This window comes from Carcharodon carcharias, assembly GCF_017639515.1.
Source record: "Carcharodon carcharias isolate sCarCar2 chromosome 40 unlocalized genomic scaffold, sCarCar2.pri SUPER_40_unloc_2, whole genome shotgun sequence".
In the NCBI taxonomy this organism is placed as follows: domain Eukaryota; kingdom Metazoa; phylum Chordata; class Chondrichthyes; order Lamniformes; family Lamnidae; genus Carcharodon; species Carcharodon carcharias.
This window is the reverse complement of record NW_024470856.1, coordinates 233,817-252,988: the sequence shown is the minus strand read 5'-3', so window position 1 is coordinate 252,988 and position 19,172 is coordinate 233,817.

Below are 19,172 nucleotides of genomic sequence, written 5' to 3'. Positions count from 1 at the left end.
GTTGTTGTTGAATTTGTTGGTGTTTTTCAATGTTGAGGTTGTTGTTGAATTTGTTGGTGTTTTTCAATGTTGAGGTTGTTGTTGAATTTGTTGGTGTTTTTCAATGTTGAGGTTGTTGTTGAATTTGTTGGTGTTTTCAATGTTGAGGTTGTTGTGAAATTTGTTGGTGTTTTTCAATGTTGAGGTTGTTGTTGAATTTGTTGGTGTTTTCAATGTTGAGGTTGTTGTTGAATTTGTTGGTGTTTTCAATGTTGAGGTTGTTGTTGAATTTGTTGGTGTTTTTCAATGTTGAGGTTGTTGTTGAATTTGTTGGTGTTTTTCAATGTTGCGGTTGTTGTTGAATTTGTTGGTGTTTTTCAATGTTGAGGTTGTTGTTGAATTTGTTGGTGTTTTCAATGTTGAGGTTGTTGTTGAATTTGTTGGTGTTTTTCAATGTTGAGGTTGTTGTTGAATTTGTTGGTGTTTTTCAATGTTGAGGTTGTTGTTGAATTTGTTGGTGTTTTTCAATGTTGAGGTTGTTGTTGAATTTGTTGGTCTTTTTCAATGTTGAGGTTGTTGTTGAATTTGTTGGTGTTTTTCAATGTTGAGGTTGTTGTTGAATTTGTTGGTGTTTTTCAATGTTGAGGTTGTTGTTGAATTTGTTGGTGTTTTCAATGTTGCGTTGTTGTTGAATTTGTTGGTGTTTTCAATGTTGGGTTGTTGTTGAATTTGTTGGTGTCTTTCAAAGTTGAGGTTGTTGTTGAATTTGTTGGTGTTTTCAATTTTGAGGTTGTTGTTGAATTTGTTGGTGTTTTTCAATGTTGAGGTTGTTGTTGAATTTGTTGATTTTTTCAATGTTGAGATTGTTGTTGAATTTGTTGGTGTTTTCAAAGTAGCGGTTGTTGTTGAATTTTTTGGTGTTTTTCAATGTTGAGGTTGTTGTTGAATTTGTTTGTGTTTTCAATGTTGAGGTTGTTGTTGAATTTGTTGGTGTTTTCAATGTTGCGCTTGTTGTTGAATTTGTTGGTGTTTTTCAATGTTGAGGTTGTTGTTGAATTTGTTGGTGTTTTTCAATGTTGAGGTTGTTGTTGAATTTGTTGGTGTTTTCAATGTTGAGGTTGTTGTTGAATTTGTTGGTGTTTTTCAATGTTGAGGTTGTTGTTGAATTTGTTGGTGTTTTCAATGTTGAGGTTGTTGTTGAATTTGTTGGTGTTTTTCAATGTTGAGGTTGTTGTTGAATTTGTTGGTGTTTTCAATGTTGAGGTTGTTGTTGAATTTGTTGGTGTTTTCAATGTTGAGGTTGTTGTTGAATTTGTTGGTGTTTTCAATGTTGAGGTTGTTGTTGAATTTGTTGGTGTTTTTCAATGTTGAGGTTGTTGTTGAATTTGTTGGTGTTTTTCAATGTTGAGGTTGTTGTTGAATTTGTTGGTGTTTTTCAATGTTGAGGTTGTTGTTGAATTTGTTGGTGTTTTTCAATGTTGAGGTTGTTGTTGAATTTGTTGGTGTTTTTCAATGTTGAGGTTGTTGTTGAATTTGTTGGTGTTTTTCAATGTTGAGGTTGTTGTTGAATTTGTTGGTGTTTTTCAATGTTGAGGTTGTTGTTGAATTTGTTGGTGTTTTCAATGTTGAGGTTGTTGTTGAATTTGTTGGTGTTTTCAATGTTGAGTTGTTGTTGAATTTGTTGGTGTTTTCAATGTTGAGGTTGTTGTTGAATTTGGTGGTGTTTTTCAATGTTGAGGTTGTTGTTGAATTTGGTGGTGTTTTTCAATGTTGAGGTTGTTGTTGAATTTGTTGGTGTTTTTCAATGTTGAGGTTGTTGTTGAATTTGTTGGTGTTTTCAATGTTGAGGTTGTTGTTGAATTTGTTGGTGTTTTCAATGTTGAGGTTGTTGTTGAATTTGTTGGTGTTTTCAATGTTGAGGTTGTTGTTGAATTTGTTGGTGTTTTCAATGTTGAGGTTGTTGTTGAATTTGTTGGTGTTTTTCAATGTTGAGGTTGTTGTTGAATTTGTTGGTGTTTTCAATGTTGAAGTTGTTGTTGAATTTGTTGGTGTTTTCAATGTTGAGGTTGTTGTTGAATTTGTTGGTGTTTTTCAATGTTGAGGTTGTTGTTGAATTTGTTGGTGTTTTTCAATGTTGAGGTTGTTGTTGAATTTGTTGGTGTTTTTCAATGTTGAGGTTGTTGTTGAATTTGTTGGTGTTTTTCAATGTTGAGGTTGTTGTTGAATTTGTTGGTGTTTTCAATGTTGAGGTTGTTGTTGAATTTGTTGGTGTTTTTCAATGTTGAGGTTGTTGTTGAATTTGTTGGTGTTTTTCAATGTTGAGGTTGTTGTTGAATTTGTTGGTGTTTTTCAATGTTGAGGTTGTTGTTGAATTTGTTGGTGTTTTTCAATGTTGAGGTTGTTGTTGAATTTGTTGGTGTTTTTCAATGTTGAGGTTGTTGTTGAATTTGTTGGTGTTTTTCAATGTTGAGGTTGTTGTTGAATTTGTTGGTGTTTTCAATGTTGAGGTTGTTGTTGAATTTGTTGGTGTTTTTCAATGTTGAGGTTGTTGTTGAATTTGTTGGTGTTTTTCAATGTTGAGGTTGTTGTTGAATTTGTTGGTGTTTTTCAATGTTGAGGTTGTTGTTGAATTTGTTGGTGTTTTTCAATGTTGAGGTTGTTGTTGAATTTGTTGGTGTTTTTCAATGTTGAGGTTGTTGTTGAATTTGTTGGTGTTTTCAATGTTGAGGTTGTTGTTGAATTTGTTGGTGTTTTTCAATGTTGAGGTTGTTGTTGAATTTGTTGGTGTTTTTCAATGTTGAGGTTGTTGTTGAATTTGTTGGTGTTTTTCAATGTTGAGGTTGTTGTTGAATTTTTTGTTGTTTTTTCAAAGTTGAGGTTGTTGTTGAATTTGTTGTGTTTTCAATGTTGAGGTTGTTGTTGAATTTGTTGGTGTTTTCAATGTTGAGGTTGTTGTTGAATTTGTTGGTGTTTTTCAATGTTGAGGTTGTTGTTGAATTTGTTGGTGTTTTTCAATGTTGAGGTTGTTGTTGAATTTGTTGGTGTTTTTCAATGTTGAGGTTGTTGTTGAATTTGTTGGTGTTTTTCAATGTTGAGGTTGTTGTTGAATTTGTTGGTGTTTTTCAATGTTGAGGCTGTTGTTGAATTTGTTGGTGTTTTCAATGTCGATGTTTTTGTTGAATTTGTTGGTGTTTTTCAATGTTGGGGTTGTTGTTGAATTTGTTGGTGTTTTTCAATGTTGAGGTTGTTGTTGAATTTGTTGGTGTTTTTCAATGTTGAGGTTGTTGTTGAATTTGTTGGTGTTTTCAATGTTGAGGTTGTTGTTGAATTTGTTGGTGTTTTCAATGTTGAGGTTGTTGTTGAATTTGTTGGTGTTTTTCAATGTTGAGGTTGTTGTTGAATTTGTTGGTGTTTTTCAATGTTGAGGTTGTTGTTGAATTTGTTGGTGTTTTCAATGTTGAGGTTGTTGTTGAATTTGTTGGTGTTTTCAATGTTGAGGTTGTTGTTGAATTTGTTGGTGTTTTTCAATGTTGAGGTTGTTGTTGAATTTGTTGGTGTTTTTCAATGTTGAGGTTGTTGTTGAATTTGTTGGTGTTTTTCAATGTTGAGGTTGTTGTTGAATTTGTTGGTGTTTTCAATGTTGAGGTTGTTGTTGAATTTGTTGGTGTTTTCAATGTTAAGGTTGTTGTTGAATTTGTTGGTGTTTTTCAATGTTGAGGTTGTTGTTGAATTTGTTGGTGTTTTTCAATGTTGAGGTTGTTGTTGAATTTGTTGGTGTTTTTCAATGTTGAGGTTGTTGTTGAATTTGTTGGTGTTTTCAATGTTGCGGTTGTTGTTGAATTTGTTGGTGTTTTCAATGTTGAGGTTGTTGTTGAATTTGTTGGTGTTTTTCAATGTTGAGGTTGTTGTTGAATTTGTTGGTGTTTTCAATGTTGAGGTTGTTGTTGAATTTGTTGGTGTTTTTCAATGTTGAGGTTGTTGTTGAATTTGTTGGTGTTTTCAATGTTGAGGTTGTTGTTGAATTTGTTGGTGTTTTTCAATGTTGAGGTTGTTGTTGAATTTGTTGGTGTTTTCAATGTTGAGTTTGTTGTTGAATTTGTTGGTGTTTTTCAATGTTGAGGTTGTTGTTGAATTTGTTGGTGTTTTTCAATGTTGAGGTTGTTGTTGAATTTGTTGGTGTTTTTCAATGTTGAGGTTGTTGTTGAATTTGTTGGTGTTTTCAATGTTGAGGTTGTTGTGGAATTTGTTGGTGTTTTTCAATGTTGAGGTTGTTGTTGAATTTGTTGGTGTTTTTCAATGTTGAGTTTGTTGTTGAATTTGTTGGTGTTTTTCAATTTTGAGGTTGTTGTTGAATTTGTTATTGTTTTCAATGTTGAGGTTGTTGTTGAATTTGTTGGTGTTTTTCAATGTTGAGGTTGTTGTTGAATTTGTTGGTGTTTTTCAATGTTGAGGTTTTTGTTGTATTTGTTGGTGTTTTCAATGTTGAGGTTGTTGTTGAATTTGTTGGTGTTTTTCAATGTTGAGGTTGTTGTTGAATTTGTTGGTGTTTTTCAATGTTGAGGTTGTTGTTGAATTTGTTGGTGTTTTCAATGTTGAGGTTGTTGTTGAATTTGTTGGTGTTTTTCAATGTTGAGGTTGTTGTTGAAATTGTTGGTGTTTTTCAATGTTGAGGTTGTTGTTGAATTTGTTGGTGTTTTCAATGTTGAGGTTGTTGTTGAATTTGTTGGTGTTTTTCAATGTTGAGGTTGTTGTTGAATTTGTTGGTCTTTTCAATGTTGAGGTTGTTGTTGAATTTGTTGGTGTTTTCAATGTTGAGGTTGTTGTTGAATTTGTTGGTGTTTTTCAATGTTGAGGTTGTTGTTGAATTTGTTGGTGTTTTTCAATGTTGAGGTTGTTGTTGAATTTGTTGGTGTTTTCAATGTTGAGGTTGTTGTTGAATTTGTTGGTTTTTTCAATGTTGAGGTTGTTGTTGAATTTGTTGGTGTTTTCAATGTTGAGGTTGTTGTTGAATTTGTTGGTGTTTTCAATGTTGCGGTTGTTGTTGAATTTGTTGGTGTTTTTCAATGTTGAGGTTGTTGTTGAATTTGTTGGTGTTTTCAATGTTGAGGTTGTTGTTGAATTTGTTGGTGTTTTTCAATGTTGAGGTTGTTGTTGAATTTGTTGGTGTTTTCAATGTTGAGGTTGTTGTTGAATTTGTTGGTGTTTTCAATGTTGAGTTTGTTGAATTTGTTGGTGTTTTTCAATGTTGAGGTTGTTGTTGAATTTGTTGGTGTTTTCAATGTTGAGGTTGTTGTTGAATTTGTTGGTGTTTTTCAATGTTGAGGTTGTTGTTGAATTTGTTGGTGTTTTTCAATGTTGAGGTTGTTGTTGAATTTGTTGGTGTTTTTCAATGTTGAGGTTGTTGTTGAATTTGTTGGTGTTTTCAATGTTGAGGTTGTTGTTGAATTTGTTGGTGTTTTCAATGTTGAGGTTGTTGTTGAATTTGTTGGTGTTTTTCAATGTTGAGGTTGTTGTTGAATTTGTTGGTGTTTTTCAATGTTGAGGTTGTTGTTGAATTTGTTGGTGCTTCTCAATGTTGAGGTTGTTGTTGAATTTGTTGGTGTTTTTCAATGTTGCGGTTGTTGTTGAATTTGTTGGTGTTTTTCAATGTTGAGGTTGTTGTTGAATTTGTTGGTGTTTTTCAATGTTCAGGTTGCTGTTGAATTTATTTATGTTTTTCAATGTTGAGGTTGTTGTTGAATTTGTTGGTGTTTTTCATTGAGGAGGTTGTTGTTGAATTTGTTGGTGTTTTTCAATGTTGAGGTTGTTGTTGAATTTGTTGGTGTTTTTCAATGTTGAGGTTGTTGTTGAATTTGTTGGTGTTTTCAATGTTGAGGTTGTTGTTGAATTTGTTGGTGTTTTTCAATGTTGAGGTTGTTGTTGAATTTGTTGGTGTTTTTCAATGTTGAGGTTGTTGTTGAATTTGTTGGTGTTTTTCAATGTTGAGGTTGTTGTTGAATTTGTTGGTGTTTTTCAATGTTGAGGTTGTTGTTGAATTTGTTGGTGTTTTCAATGTTGAGGTTGTTGTTGAATTTGTTGGTGTTTTCAATGTTGAGGTTGTTGTTGAATTTGTTGGTGTTTTTCAATGTTGAGGTTGTTGTTGAATTTGTTGGTGTTTTTCAATGTTGAGGTTGTTGTTGAATTTGTTGGTGTTTTTCAATGTTGAGGTTGTTGTTGAATTTGTTGGTGTTTTTCAATGTTGAGGTTGTTGTTGAATTTGTTGGTGTTTTTCAATGTTGAGGTTGTTGTTGAATTTGTTGGTGTTTTTCAATGTTGAGGTTGTTGTTGAATTTGTTGGTGTTTTCAATGTTGAGGTTGTTGTTGAATTTGTTGGTGTTTTCAATGTTGAGGTTGTTGTTGAATTTGTTGGTGTTTTCAATGTTGAGGTTGTTGTTGAATTTGTTGGTGTTTTCAATGTTGAGGTTGTTGTTGAATTTGTTGGTGTTTTTCAATGTTGAGGTTGTTGTTGAATTTGTTGGTGTTTTCAATGTTGAGGTTGTTGTTGAATTTGTTGGTGTTTTCAATGTTGAGGTTGTTGTTGAATTTGTTGGTTTTTTCAATGTTGAGGTTGTTGTTGAATTTGTTGGTGTTTTTCAATGTTGAGGTTGTTGTTGAATTTGTTGGTGTTTTCAATGTTGAGGTTGTTGTTGAATTTGTTGGTGTTTTCAATGTTGAGGTTGTTGTTGAATTTGTTGGTGTTTTCAATGTTGAAGTTGTTGTTGAATTTGTTGGTGTTTTTCAATGTTGAGGTTGTTGTTGAATTTGTTGGTGTTTTTCAATGTTGAGGTTGTTGTTGAATTTGTTGGTGTTTTTCAATGTTGAGGTTGTTGTTGAATTTGTTGGTGTTTTTCAATGTTGAGGTTGTTGTTGAATTTGTTGGTGTTTTTCAATGTTGAGGTTGTTGTTGAATTTGTTGGTGTTTTTCAATGTTGAGGTTGTTGTTGAATTTGTTGGTGTTTTTCAATGTTGAGGTTGTTGTTGAATTTGTTGGTGTTTTTCAATGTTGAGGTTGTTGTTGAATTTGTTGGTGTTTTCAATGTTGGGGTTGTTGTTGAATTTGTTGGTGTTTTTCAATGTTGAGGTTGTTGTTGAATTTGTTGGTGTTTTTCAATGTTGAGGTTGTTGTTGAATTTGTTGGTGTTTTTCAATGTTGAGGTTGTTGTTGAATTTGTTGGTGTTTTCAATGTTGAGGTTGTTGTTGAATTTGTTGGTGTTTTTCAATGTTGAGGTTGTTGTTGAATTTGTTGGTGTTTTCAATGTTGAGGTTGTTGTTGAATTTGTTGGTGTTTTCAATGTTGAGGTTGTTGTTGAATTTGTTGGTGTTTTTCAATGTTGAGGTTGTTGTTGAATTTGTTGGTGTTTTTCATGTTGTGGTTGTTGAATTTGTTGGTGTCTTTTAATTTTCGAGGTTGTTGTTGAATTTGTTGGTGTTTTTCAATGTTGAGGTTGTTGTTGAATTTGTTGGTGTTTTCAATGTTGAGGTTGTTGTTGAATTTGTTGGTGTTTTTCAATGTTGAGGTTGTTGTTGAATTTGTTGGTGTTTTTCAATGTTGAGGTTGTTGTTGAATTTGTTGGTGTTTTCAATGTTGAGGTTGTTGTTGAATTTGTTGGTGTTTTCAATGTTGGGGTTGTTGTTGAATTTGTTGGTGTTTTTCAATGTTGAGGTTGTTGTTGAATTTGTTGGTGTTTTTCAATGTTGAAGTTGTTGTTGAATTTGTTGGTGTTTTTCAATGTTGAGGTTGTTGTTGAATTTGTTGGTGTTTTCAATGTTGAGGTTGTTGTTGAATTTGTTGGTGTTTTCAATGTTGAGGTTGTTGTTGAATTTGTTGGTGTTTTCAATGTTGAGGTTGTTGTTGAATTTGTTGGTGTTTTTCAATGTTGAGGTTGTTGTTGAATTTGTTGGTGTTTTTCAATGTTGAGGTTGTTGTTGAATTTGTTGGTGTTTTCAATGTTGAGGTTGTTGTTGAATTTGTTGGTGTTTTTCAATGTTGCGGTTGTTGTTGAATTTGTTGGTGTTTTTCAATGTTGAGGTTGTTGTTGAATTTGTTGGTGTTTTTCAATGTTGAGGTTGTTGTTGAATTTGTTGGTGTTTTTCAATGTTGAGGTTGTTGTTGAATTTGTTGGTGTTTTCAATGTTGAGGTTGTTGTTGAATTTGTTGGTGTTTTCAATGTTGAGGTTGTTGTTGAATTTGTTGGTGTTTTTCAATGTTGAGGTTGTTGTTGAATTTGTTGGTGTTTTCAATGTTGAGGTTGTTGTTGAATTTGTTGGTGTTTTTCAATGTTGGGGTTGTTGTTGAATTTGTTGGTGTTTTTCAATGTTGATGTTGTTGTTGAATTTGTTGGTGTTTTTCAATTTTGAGGCTGTTGTTGGATTTGTTGGTGATTTTCAATGTTGAGTTTGTTGTTGATATTGTTGGTGTTTTTCAATGTCCAGGTTGTTGTTGAATTTGTTGGTGTTTCTCAATGTTGAGGTTGTTGTTGAATTTGTTGGTGTTTTCAATGTTGCGGTTGTTGTTGAATTTGTTGGTGTTTTCAGTGCTGTGGTTGTTGAATTTGATGCTGTTTTTCAATGTCGAGGTTGTTTCTGAATTTGTTGGTGTTTTCAGTGTTTAGGTTGTGGTTGAATTTGTTGTTGTTTTTCAATGTTGAGTGTTGTTGAATTTTTTGATTTTTTACAAAGTTGCGATTGTTGTTGAATTTGTTGGTGTTTTTCAATGTTGCGGTTGTTGTTGAATTTGTTGGTGTTTTCAATGTTGAGGTTGTTGTTGAATTTGTTTGTGTTTTCAATGTTGAGGTTGTTGTTGAATTTGTTGGTGTTTTCAATGTTGCGGTTGTTGTTGAATTTGTTGGTGTTTTCAATGTTGAGGTTGTTGTTGAATTTGTTGTTTTTTTCAATGTTTGGGGTTGTTGTTGAATTTGTTGTTGTTTTCAATGTTGAGATTGTTGTTGAATTTGTTGTTGTTTTTCAATGTTGAGGTTGTTGTTGAATTTGTTGGTGTTTTCAATGTTGAGGTTGTTGTTGAATTTGTTGGTGTTTTTAATGTTGAGGTTGTTGTTGAATTTGTTGGTGTTTTCAATGTTGAGGTTGTTGTTGAATTTGTTGGTTTTTTCAATGTTGAGGTTGTTGTTGAATTTGTTGGTGTTTTCAATGTTGAGGTTTTTGTTGAATTTGTTGCTGTTTTCAATGTTGCGGTTGTTGTTGATTTGTTGGTGTTTTTCAATGTTGGGGTTGTTGTTGAATTTGTTGCTGCTTTCAATGTTGAGGTTGTTGTTGAATTTGTTGCTGTTTTTCAATTTGCGGTTGTTGTTGAATTTGTTGGTGTTTTCAATGTTGAGGTTGTTGTTGAATTTGTTGGTGTTTTCAATGTTGAGGTTGTTGTTGAATTTGTTGGTGTTTTCAATGTCGAGGTTGTTGTTGAATTTGTTGGTGTTTTCAATGTTGAGGTTGTTGTTGATTTGTTGGTGTTTTTCAATGTTGAGGTTGTTGTTGAATTTGTTGGTGTTTTTCAAAGTTGAGGTTGTTGTTGAATTTGTTGGTGTTTTCGATGTTGGGGTTGTTGTTGAATTTGTTGGTGTTTTCAATGTTGAGGTTGTTGTTGAATTTGTTGGTGTTTTCAATGTTGAGGTTGTTGTTGAATTTGTTGGTGTTTTCAATGTTGAGGTTGTTGTTGAATTTGTTGGTGTTTTTCAATGTTGAGGTTGTTGTTGAATTTGTTGGTGTTTTCAATGTTGAGGTTGTTGTTGAATTTGTTGGTGTTTTCAATGTTGAGGTTGTTGTTGAATTTGTTGGTGTTTTTCAATGTTGCGGTTGCTGTTGAATTTGTTGTTGTTTTTCAATGTTACGGTTGTTGCTGAATTTGGGTTTTTGTGTGAGGTTGTTGTTGAATTTGTTGGTGTTTTTCAATGTCGAGACTGCTGTTGAATTTGTTTGTCTTTTCAATGTTGCGGTGTTGTGGAATAAGTTGGTGTTTTTCAATGTTAAGATTTTTGTTGTATTTGTTGGTGTTTTTCAATGTTGAGGTTGTTGTTGAATTTGTTGGTGTTTTCAATGTTGAGTTTGTTGTTGAATTTTTTGTTGGTGTTTTTCAATGTTTGTTGGTTGAATTTGTTGGTGTTTTTCAATGTTGATGTTGTTGTGAATTTTGTTGGTGTTTTCAAATTGTGGTTGTTGTTGAATTTGTTGGTGTTTTCAAGTTGGGGTGTTGAATTTGTTGTGTTTTCAATGTTTTGTTGTTGAATTTTTGGTGTTTTCATGTTGGTTGTGTTGAATTTGGTGTTTTCAATGTTGAGTTGTTGTTGAATTTGTGTTTTTCAATGTCGAGGTTGTTGTTGAATTTGTTGGTGTTTTCAATGTTGAGGTTGTTGTTGAATTTGTTGGTGTTTTTCAATGTTGTGGTTGTTGTTGAATTTGTTGGTGTTTTTCAATGTTGAGGTTGTTGTTGAATTTGTTGGTGTTTTTCAATGTTGAGGTTGTTGTTGAATTTGTTGGTGTTTTCAATGTTGAGGTTGTTGTTGAATTTGTTGGTGTTTTTCAATGTTGAGGTTGTTGTTGAATTTGTTGGTGTTTTTCAATGTTGAGGTTGTTGTTGAATTTGTTGGTGTTTTTCAATGTTGAGGTTGTTGTTGAATTTGTTGGTGTTTTTCAATGTTGATGTTGTTGTTGAATTTGTTGGTGTTTTTCAATGTTGAGGTTGTTGTTGAATTTGTTGGTGTTTTTCAATGTTGAGGTTGTTGTTGAATTTGTTGGTGTTTTCAATGTTGAGGTTGTTGTTGAATTTGTTGGTGTTTTCAATGTTGAGGTTGTTGTTGAATTTGTTGGTGTTTTCAATGTTGGGGTTGTTGAATTTGTTGGTGTTTTCAATGTTGAGGTTGTTGTTGAATTTGTTGTATTTTTCAATGTTGAGGTTGTTGTTGAATTTGTTGGTGTTTTCAATGTTGAGGTTGTTGTTGAATTTGTTGGTGTTTTTCAATGTTGAGGTTGTTGTTGAATTTGTTGGTTTTTTCAATGTTGAGGTTGTTGTTGAATTTGTTGGTGTTTTTCAATGTTGCGGTTGTTGTTGAATTTGTTGGTGTTTTCAATGTTGAGGTTGTTGTTGAATTTGTTGGTGTTTTCAATGTTGAGGTTGTTGTTGAATTTGTTGGTGTTTTCAATGTTGAGGTTGTTGTTGAATTTGTTGGTGTTTTTCAATGTTGAGGTTGTTGTTGAATTTGTTGGTGTTTTTCAATGTTGAGGTTGTTGTTGAATTTGTTGGTGTTTTCAATGTTGAGGTTGTTGTTGAATTTGTTGGTGTTTTTCAATGTTGAGGTTGTTGTTGAATTTGTTGGTGTTTTTCAATGTTGAGGTTGTTGTTGAATTTGTTGGTGTTTTCAATGTTGAGGTTGTTGTTGAATTTGTTGGTGTTTTTCAATGTTGAGGTTGTTGTTGAATTTGTTGGTGTTTTTCAATGTTGAGGTTGTTGTTGAATTTGTTGGTGTTTTTCAATGTTGAGGTTGTTGTTGAATTTGTTGGTGTTTTTCAATGTTGAGGTTGTTGTTGAATTTGTTGGTGTTTTTCAATGTTGAGGTTGTTGTTGAATTTGTTGGTGTTTTTCAATGTTGAGGTTGTTGTTGAATTTGTTGGTGTTTTTCAATGTTGAGGTTGTTGTTGAATTTGTTGGTGTTTTTCAATGTTGAGGTTGTTGTTGAATTTGTTGGTGTTTTTCAATGTTGAGGTTGTTGTTGAATTTGTTGGTGTTTTTCAATGTTGAGGTTGTTGTTGAATTTGTTGGTGTTTTTCAATGTTGAGGTTGTTGTTGAATTTGTTGGTGTTTTTCAATGTTGAGGTTGTTGTTGAATTTGTTGGTGTTTTTCAATGTTGAGGTTGTTGTTGAATTTGTTGGTGTTTTTCAATGTTGAGGTTGTTGTTGAATTGGTTGCTGATTTTCAATGTTGAAGTTGTTGTTGAATTTGTTGGTGTTTTTCAATGTTGAGGTTGTTGTTGAATTTGTTGGTGTTTTTCAATGTTGAGGTTGTTGTTGAATTTGTTGGTGTTTTCAATGTTGAGGTTGTTGTTGAATTTGTTGGTGTTTTTCAATGTTGAGGTTGTTGTTGAATTTGTTGGTGTTTTTCAATGTTGAGTTGTTGTTGAATTTGTTGGTGTTTTTCAATGTTGAGGTTGTTGTTGAATTTGTTGGTGTTTTTCAATGTTGAGGTTGTTGTTGAATTTGTTGGTGTTTTCAATGTTGAGGTTGTTGTTGAATTTGTTGGTGTTTTCAATGTTGAGGTTGTTGTTGAATTTGTTGGTGTTTTCAATGTTGAGGTTGTTGTTGAATTTGTTGGTGTTTTCAATGTTGAGGTTGTTGTTGAATTTGTTGGTGTTTTCAATGTTGAGGTTGTTGTTGAATTTGTTGGTGTTTTCAATGTTGAGGTTGTTGTTGAATTTGTTGGTGTTTTTCAATGTTGAGGTTGTTGTTGAATTTGTTGGTGTTTTTCAATGTTGAGGTTGTTGTTGAATTTGTTGGTGTTTTTCAATGTTGAGGTTGTTGTTGAATTTGTTGGTGTTTTTCAATGTTGAGGTTGTTGTTGAATTTGTTGGTGTTTTTCAATGTTGAGGTTGTTGTTGAATTTGTTGGTGTTTTCAATGTTGAGGTTGTTGTTGAATTTGTTGGTGTTTTCAATGTTGAGGTTGTTGTTGAATTTGTTGGTGTTTTTCAATGTTGAGGTTGTTGTTGAATTTGTTGGTGTTTTTCAATGTTGAGGTTGTTGTTGAATTTGTTGGTGTTTTTCAATGTTGAGGTTGTTGTTGAATTTGTTGGTGTTTTTCAATGTTGAGGTTGTTGTTGACTATGTTGGTGTTTTTCAATGCTGAGGTTGTTGTTGAATTAGTTGGTGTTTTTCAATGTTGAGGTTGTTGTTGAATTTGTTGGTGTTATTCAATGTTGAGGTTGTTGTTGAATTTGTGGTGTTTTCAATGTCGAGGTTGTTGTTGAATTTGTTGGTGTTTTTCAATGTTGAGGTTGTTGTTGAATTTGTTGGTGTTTTTCAATGTGGAGGTTGTTGTTGAATTTGTTGGTGTTTTTCAATGTTGGGATTGTTGTTTAATTTGTTGGTGTTTTCAATGTTGAGGTTGTTGTTGAAATTGTTGGTGTTTTTCAATGTTGAAGTTGTTGTTGAATTTGTTGGTGATTTTCAATGTTGAGGTTGTTGTTGAATTTGTTGGTTTTTTTCAATGTTGAGGTTGTTCTTGCATTTGTTGGTGTTTTTCAATGTTGAGGTTGTTGTTGATTTGTCGGTGATTTTCAATGTTGAGATTGTTGTGAATTTGATGGTGCTTTTCACTGTTGAAGGTTGTTGTTGAATTTGTTGGTGTTTTCAATGTTGAGGTTGTTGTTGAATTTGTTGGTGTTTTCAATGTTGAGGTTGTTGTTGAATTTGTTGGTGTTTTTCAATGTTGAGGTTGTTGTTGAATTTGTTGGTGTTTTCAATGTTGAGGTTGTTGTTGAATTTGTTGGTGTTTTTCAATGTTGAGGTTGTTGTTGAATTTGTTGGTGTTTTTCAATGTTGAGGTTGTTGTTGAATTTGTTGGTGTTTTTCAATGTTGCGGTTGTTGTTGAATTTGTTGGTGTTTTTCAATGTTGAGGTTGTTGTTGAATTTGTTGGTGTTTTTCAATGTTGAGGTTGTTGTTGAATTTGTTGGTGTTTTTCAATGTTGAGGTTGTTGTTGAATTTGTTGGTGTTTTTCAATGTTGAGGTTGTTGTTGAATTTGTTGGTGTTTTTCAATGTTGAGGTTGTTGTTGTATTTGTTGGTGTTTTTCAATGTTGAGGTTGTTGTTGAATTTGTTGGTGTTTTTCAATGTTGAGGTTGTTGTTGAATTTGTTGGTGTTTTTCAATGTTGAGGTTGTTGTTGAATTTGTTGGTGTTTTTCAATGTTGAGGTTGTTGTTGAATTTGTTGGTGTTTTTCAATGTTGAGGTTGTTGTTGAATTTGTTGGTGTTTTTCAATCTTGGGGTTGTTGTTGAATTTGTTGGTGTTTTTCAATGTTGAGGTTGTTGTTGAATTTGTTGGTGTTTTTCAATGTTGAGGTTGTTGTTGAATTTGTTGGTGTTTTTCAATGTTGAGGTTGTTGTTGAATTTGTTGGTGTTTTCAATGTTGAGGTTGTTGTTGAATTTGTTGGTGTTTTCAATGTTGAGGTTGTTGTTGAATTTGTTGGTGTTTTCAATGTTGAGGTTGTTGTTGAATTTGTTGGTGTTTTTCAATGTTGAGGTTGTTGTTGAATTTGTTGGTGTTTTCAATGTTGAGTTGTTGTTGAATTTGTTGGTGTTTTCAATGTTGAGGTTGTTGTTGAATTTGTTGGTGTTTTTCAATGTTGAGGTTGTTGTTGAATTTGTTGGTGTTTTCAATGTTGAGTGTTGTTGAATTTGTTGGTGATTTTCAATGTTGAGGTTGTTGTTGAATTTGTTGGTGTTTTTCAATGTTGAGGTTGTTGTTGAATTTGTTGGTGTTTTTCAATGTTGAGGTTGTTGTTGAATTTGTTGGTGTTTTTCAATGTTGGGGTTGTTGTTGAATTTGTTGGTGTTTTTCAATGTTGAGGTTGTTGTTGAATTTGTTGGTGTTTTTCAATTTGCGGTTGTTGTTGAATTTGTTGGTGTTTTTCAATGTTGAGGTTGTTGTTGAATTTGTTGGTGTTTTCAATGTTGGGATTGTTGTTGATTTTGTTGGTGTTTTCAATGTTGTGGTTGTTGTTGAATTTGTTGGTGTTTTCAATGTTGCGGTTGTTGTTGAATTTGTTGGTGTTTTCAATGTTGAGGTTGTTGTTGAATTTGTTGCTGTTTTTCAATGTTGAGGTTGTTGTTGAATTTGTTGGTGTTTTTCAATGTTGAGGTTGTTGTTGAATTTGTTGGTGTTTTTCAATGTTGAGGTTGTTGTTGAATTTGTTGGTGTTTTTCAATGTTGAGGTTGTTGTTGAATTTGTTGGTGTTTTTCAATGTTGAGGTTGTTGTTGAATTTGTTGGTGTTTTCAATGTTGAGGTTGTTGTTGAATTTGTTGGTGTTTTTCAATGTTGAGGTTGTTGTTGAATTTGTTGGTGTTTTCAATGTTGAGGTTGTTGTTGAATTTGTTGGTGTTTTTCAATGTTGAGGTTGTTGTTGAATTTGTTGGTGTTTTTCAATGTTGAGGTTGTTGTTGAATTTGTTGGTGTTTTTCAATGTTGAGGTTGTTGTTGAATTTGTTGGTGTTTTTCAATGTTGAGGTTGTTGTTGAATTTGTTGGTGTTTTTCAATGTTGAGGTTGTTGTTGAATTTGTTGGTGTTTTTCAATGTTGAGGTTGTTGTTGAATTTGTTGGTGTTTTAAATGTTGAGGTTGTTGTTGAATTTGTTGGTGTTTTTCAATGTTGATGTTGTTGTTGAATTTGTTGGTGTTTTTCAATGTTGAGGTTGTTGTTGAATTTGTTGGTGTTTTTCAATGTTGAGGTTGTTGTTGAATTTGTTGGTGTTTTTCAATGTTGAGGTTGTTGTTGAATTTGTTGGTGTTTTTCAATGTTGCGGTTGTTGTTGAATTTGTTGGTGTTTTTCAATGTTGAGGTTGTTGTTGAATTTGTTGGTGTTTTTCAATGTTGAGGTTGTTGTTGAATTTGTTGGTGTTTTTCAATGTTGAGGTTGTTGTTGAATTTGTTGGTGTTTTTCAATGTTGAGGTTGTTGTTGAATTTGTTGGTGCTTTTCAATGTTGAGGTTGTTGTTGAATTTGTTGGTGTTTTTCAATGTTGAGGTTGTTGTTGAATTTGTTGGTGTTTTTCAATGTTGAGGTTGTTGTTGAATTTGTTGGTGTTTTTCAATGTTAGGGTTGTTGTTGAATTTGTTGGTGTTTTTCAATGTTGAGGTTGTTGTTGAATTTGTTGGTGTTTTCAATGTTGAGGTTGTTGTTGAATTTGTTGGTGTTTTTCAATGTTGAGGTTGTTGTTGAATTTGTTGGTGTTTTTCAATGTTGAGGTTGTTGTTGAATTTGTTGGTGTTTTTCAATGTTGAGGTTGTTGTTGAATTTGTTGGTGTTTTTCAATGTTGAGGTTGTTGTTGAATTTGTTGGTGTTTTCAATGTTGAGGTTGTTGTTGAATTTGTTGGTGTTTTTCAATGTTGAGGTTGTTGTTGAATTTGTTGGTGTTTTTCAATGTTGAGGTTGTTGTTGAATTTGTTGTTGTTTTCAATGTTGAGGTTGTTGTTGAATTTGTTGGTGTTTTTCAATGTTGAGGTTGTTGTTGAATTTGTTGGTGTTTTTCAATGTTGAGGTTGTTGTTGAATTTGTTGGTGTTTTTCAATGTTGAGGTTGTTGTTGAATTTGTTGGTGTTTTTCAATGTTGAGGTTGTTGTTGAATTTGTTGGTGTTTTTCAATGTTGAGGTTGTTGTTGAATTTGTTGGTGTTTTCAATGTTGAGGTTGTTGTTGAATTTGTTGGTGTTTTTCAATGTTGAGGTTGTTGTTGAATTTGTTGGTGTTTTTCAATGTTGAGGTTGTTGTTGAATTTGTTGGTGTTTTCAATGTTGAGGTTGTTGTTGAATTTGTTGGTGTTTTTCAATGTTGAGGTTGTTGTTGAATTTGTTGGTGTTTTTCAATGTTGAGGTTGTTGTTGAATTTGTTGGTGTTTTTCAATGTTGAGGTTGTTGTTGAATTTGTTGGTGTTTTTCAATGTTGAGGTTGTTGTTGAATTTGTTGGTGTTTTTCAATGTTGAGGTTGTTGTTGAATTTGTTGGTGTTTTTCAATGTTGAGGTTGTTGTTGAATTTGTTGGTGTTTTCAATGTTGAGGTTGTTGTTGAATTTGTTGGTGTTTTTCAATGTTGAGGTTGTTGTTGAATTTGTTGGTGTTTTTCAATGTTGAGGTTGTTGTTGAATTTGTTGGTGTTTTTCAATGTTGAGGTTGTTGTTGAATTTGTTGGTGTTTTTCAATGTTGAGGTTGTTGTTGAATTTGTTGGTGTTTTTCAATGTTGAGGTTGTTGTTGAATTTGTTGGTGTTTTCAATGTTGAGGTTGTTGTTGAATTTGTTGGTGTTTTTCAATGTTGAGGTTGTTGTTGAATTTGTTGGTGTTTTTCAATGTTGAGGTTGTTGTTGAATTTGTTGGTGTTTTTCAATGTTGAGGTTGTTGTTGAATTTGTTGGTGTTTTCAATGTTGAGGTTGTTGTTGAATTTGTTGGTGTTTTTCAATGTTGAGGTTGTTGTTGAATTTGTTGGTGTTTTTCAATGTTGAGGTTGTTGTTGAATTTGTTGGTGTTTTTCAATGTTGAGGTTGTTGTTGAAATTGTTGCTGTTTTTCAATGTCGAGGTTGTTGTTCAATTTGTTGGTGTTTTTCAATGTTGAGGTTGTTGTTGAATTTGTTGGTGTTTTTCAATGTTGAGGTTGTTGTTGAATTTGTTGGTGTTTTTCAATGTTGAGGTTGTTGTTGAATTTGTTGGTGTTTTTCAATGTTGAGGTTGTTGTTGAATTTGTTGGTGTTTTCAATGTTGAGGTTGTTGTTGAATTTGTTGGTGTTTTTCAATGTTGAGGTTGTTGTTGAATTTGTTGGTGTTTTTCAATGTTGAGGTTGTTGTTGAATTTGTTGGTGTTTTTCAATGTTGAGGTTGTTGTTGAATTTGTTGGTGTTTTCAATGTTGAGGTTGTTGTTGAATTTGTTGGTGTTTTTCAATGTTGAGGTTGTTGTTGAATTTGTTGGTGTTTTTCAATGTTGAGGTTGTTGTTGAATTTGTTGGTGTTTTTCAATGTTGAGGTTGTTGTTGAATTTGTTGGTGTTTTTCAATGTTGAGTTTGCTGTTGAATTCATTGGTGTTTTTCAATGTTGGGGTTGTTGTTGAATTTGTTGGTGTTTTTCAATGTTGAGGTTGTTGTTGAATTTGTTGGTGTTTTTCAATGTTGAGGTTGTTGTTGAATTTGTTGGTGTTTTTCAATGTTGAGGTTGTTGTTGAATTTGTTGGTGTTTTTCAATGTTGGGTTGTTGTTGAATTTGTTGGTGTTTTCAATGTTGAGGTTGTTGTTGAATTTGTTGGTGTTTTTCAATGTTGAGGTTGTTGTTGAATTTGTTGGTGTTTTCAATGTTGAGGTTGTTGTTGAATTTGTTGGTGTTTTCAATGTTGAGGTTGTTGTTGAATTTGTTGTGTTTTTCAATGTTGAGGTTGTTGTTGAATTTGTTGGTGTTTTTCAATGTTGAGGTTGTTGTTGAATTTGTTGGTGTTTTCAATGTTGAGGTTGTTGTTGAATTTGTTGGTGTTTTTCAATGTTGAGGTTGTTGTTGAATTTGTTGGTGTTTTTCAATGTTGAGGTTGTTGTTGAATTTGTTGTGTTTTCAATGTTGAGGTTGTTGTTGAATTTGTTGGTGTTTTTCAATGTTGAGGTTGTTGTTGAATTTGTTGGTGTTTTTCAATGTTGCGGTTGTTGTTGAATTTGTTGGTGTTTTTCAATCTTGAGGTTGTTGTTGAATTTGTTCTTGATTTCAATGTTGAGGTTGTTGTTGAATTTGTTGGTGTTTTTCAATGTTGAGGTTGTTGTTGAATTTGTTGGTGTTTTTCAATGTTGAGGTTGTTGTTGAATTTGTTGGTGTTTTCAATGTTGAGGTTGTTGTTGAATTTGTTGGTGTTTTTCAATGTTGAGGTTGTTGTTGAATTTGTTGGTGTTTTCAATGTTGAGGTTGTTGTTGAATTTGTTGGTGTTTTTCAATGTTGAGGTTGTTGTTGAATTTGTTGGTGTTTTTCAATGTTGAGGTTGTTGTTGAATTTGTTGGTGTTTTTCAATGTTGAGGTTGTTGTTGAATTTGTTGGTGTTTTCAATGTTGAGGTTGTTGTTGAATTTGTTGGTGTTTTTCAATGTTGAGGTTGTTGTTGAATTTGTTGGTGTTTTCAATGTTGAGGTTGTTGTTGAATTTGTTGGTGTTTTCAATGTTGAGGTTGTTGTTGAATTTGTTGGTGTTTTTCAATGTTGAGGTTGTTGTTGAATTTGTTGGTGTTTTTCAATGTTGAGGTTGTTGTTGAATTTGTTGGTGTTTTTCAATGTTGAGGTTGTTGTTGAATTTGTTGGTGTTTTTCAATGTTGAGGTTGTTGTTGAATTTGTTGGTGTTTTTCAATGTTGAGGTTGTTGTTGAATTTGTTGGTGTTTTTCAATGTTGAGGTTGTTGTTGAATTTGTTGGTGTTTTT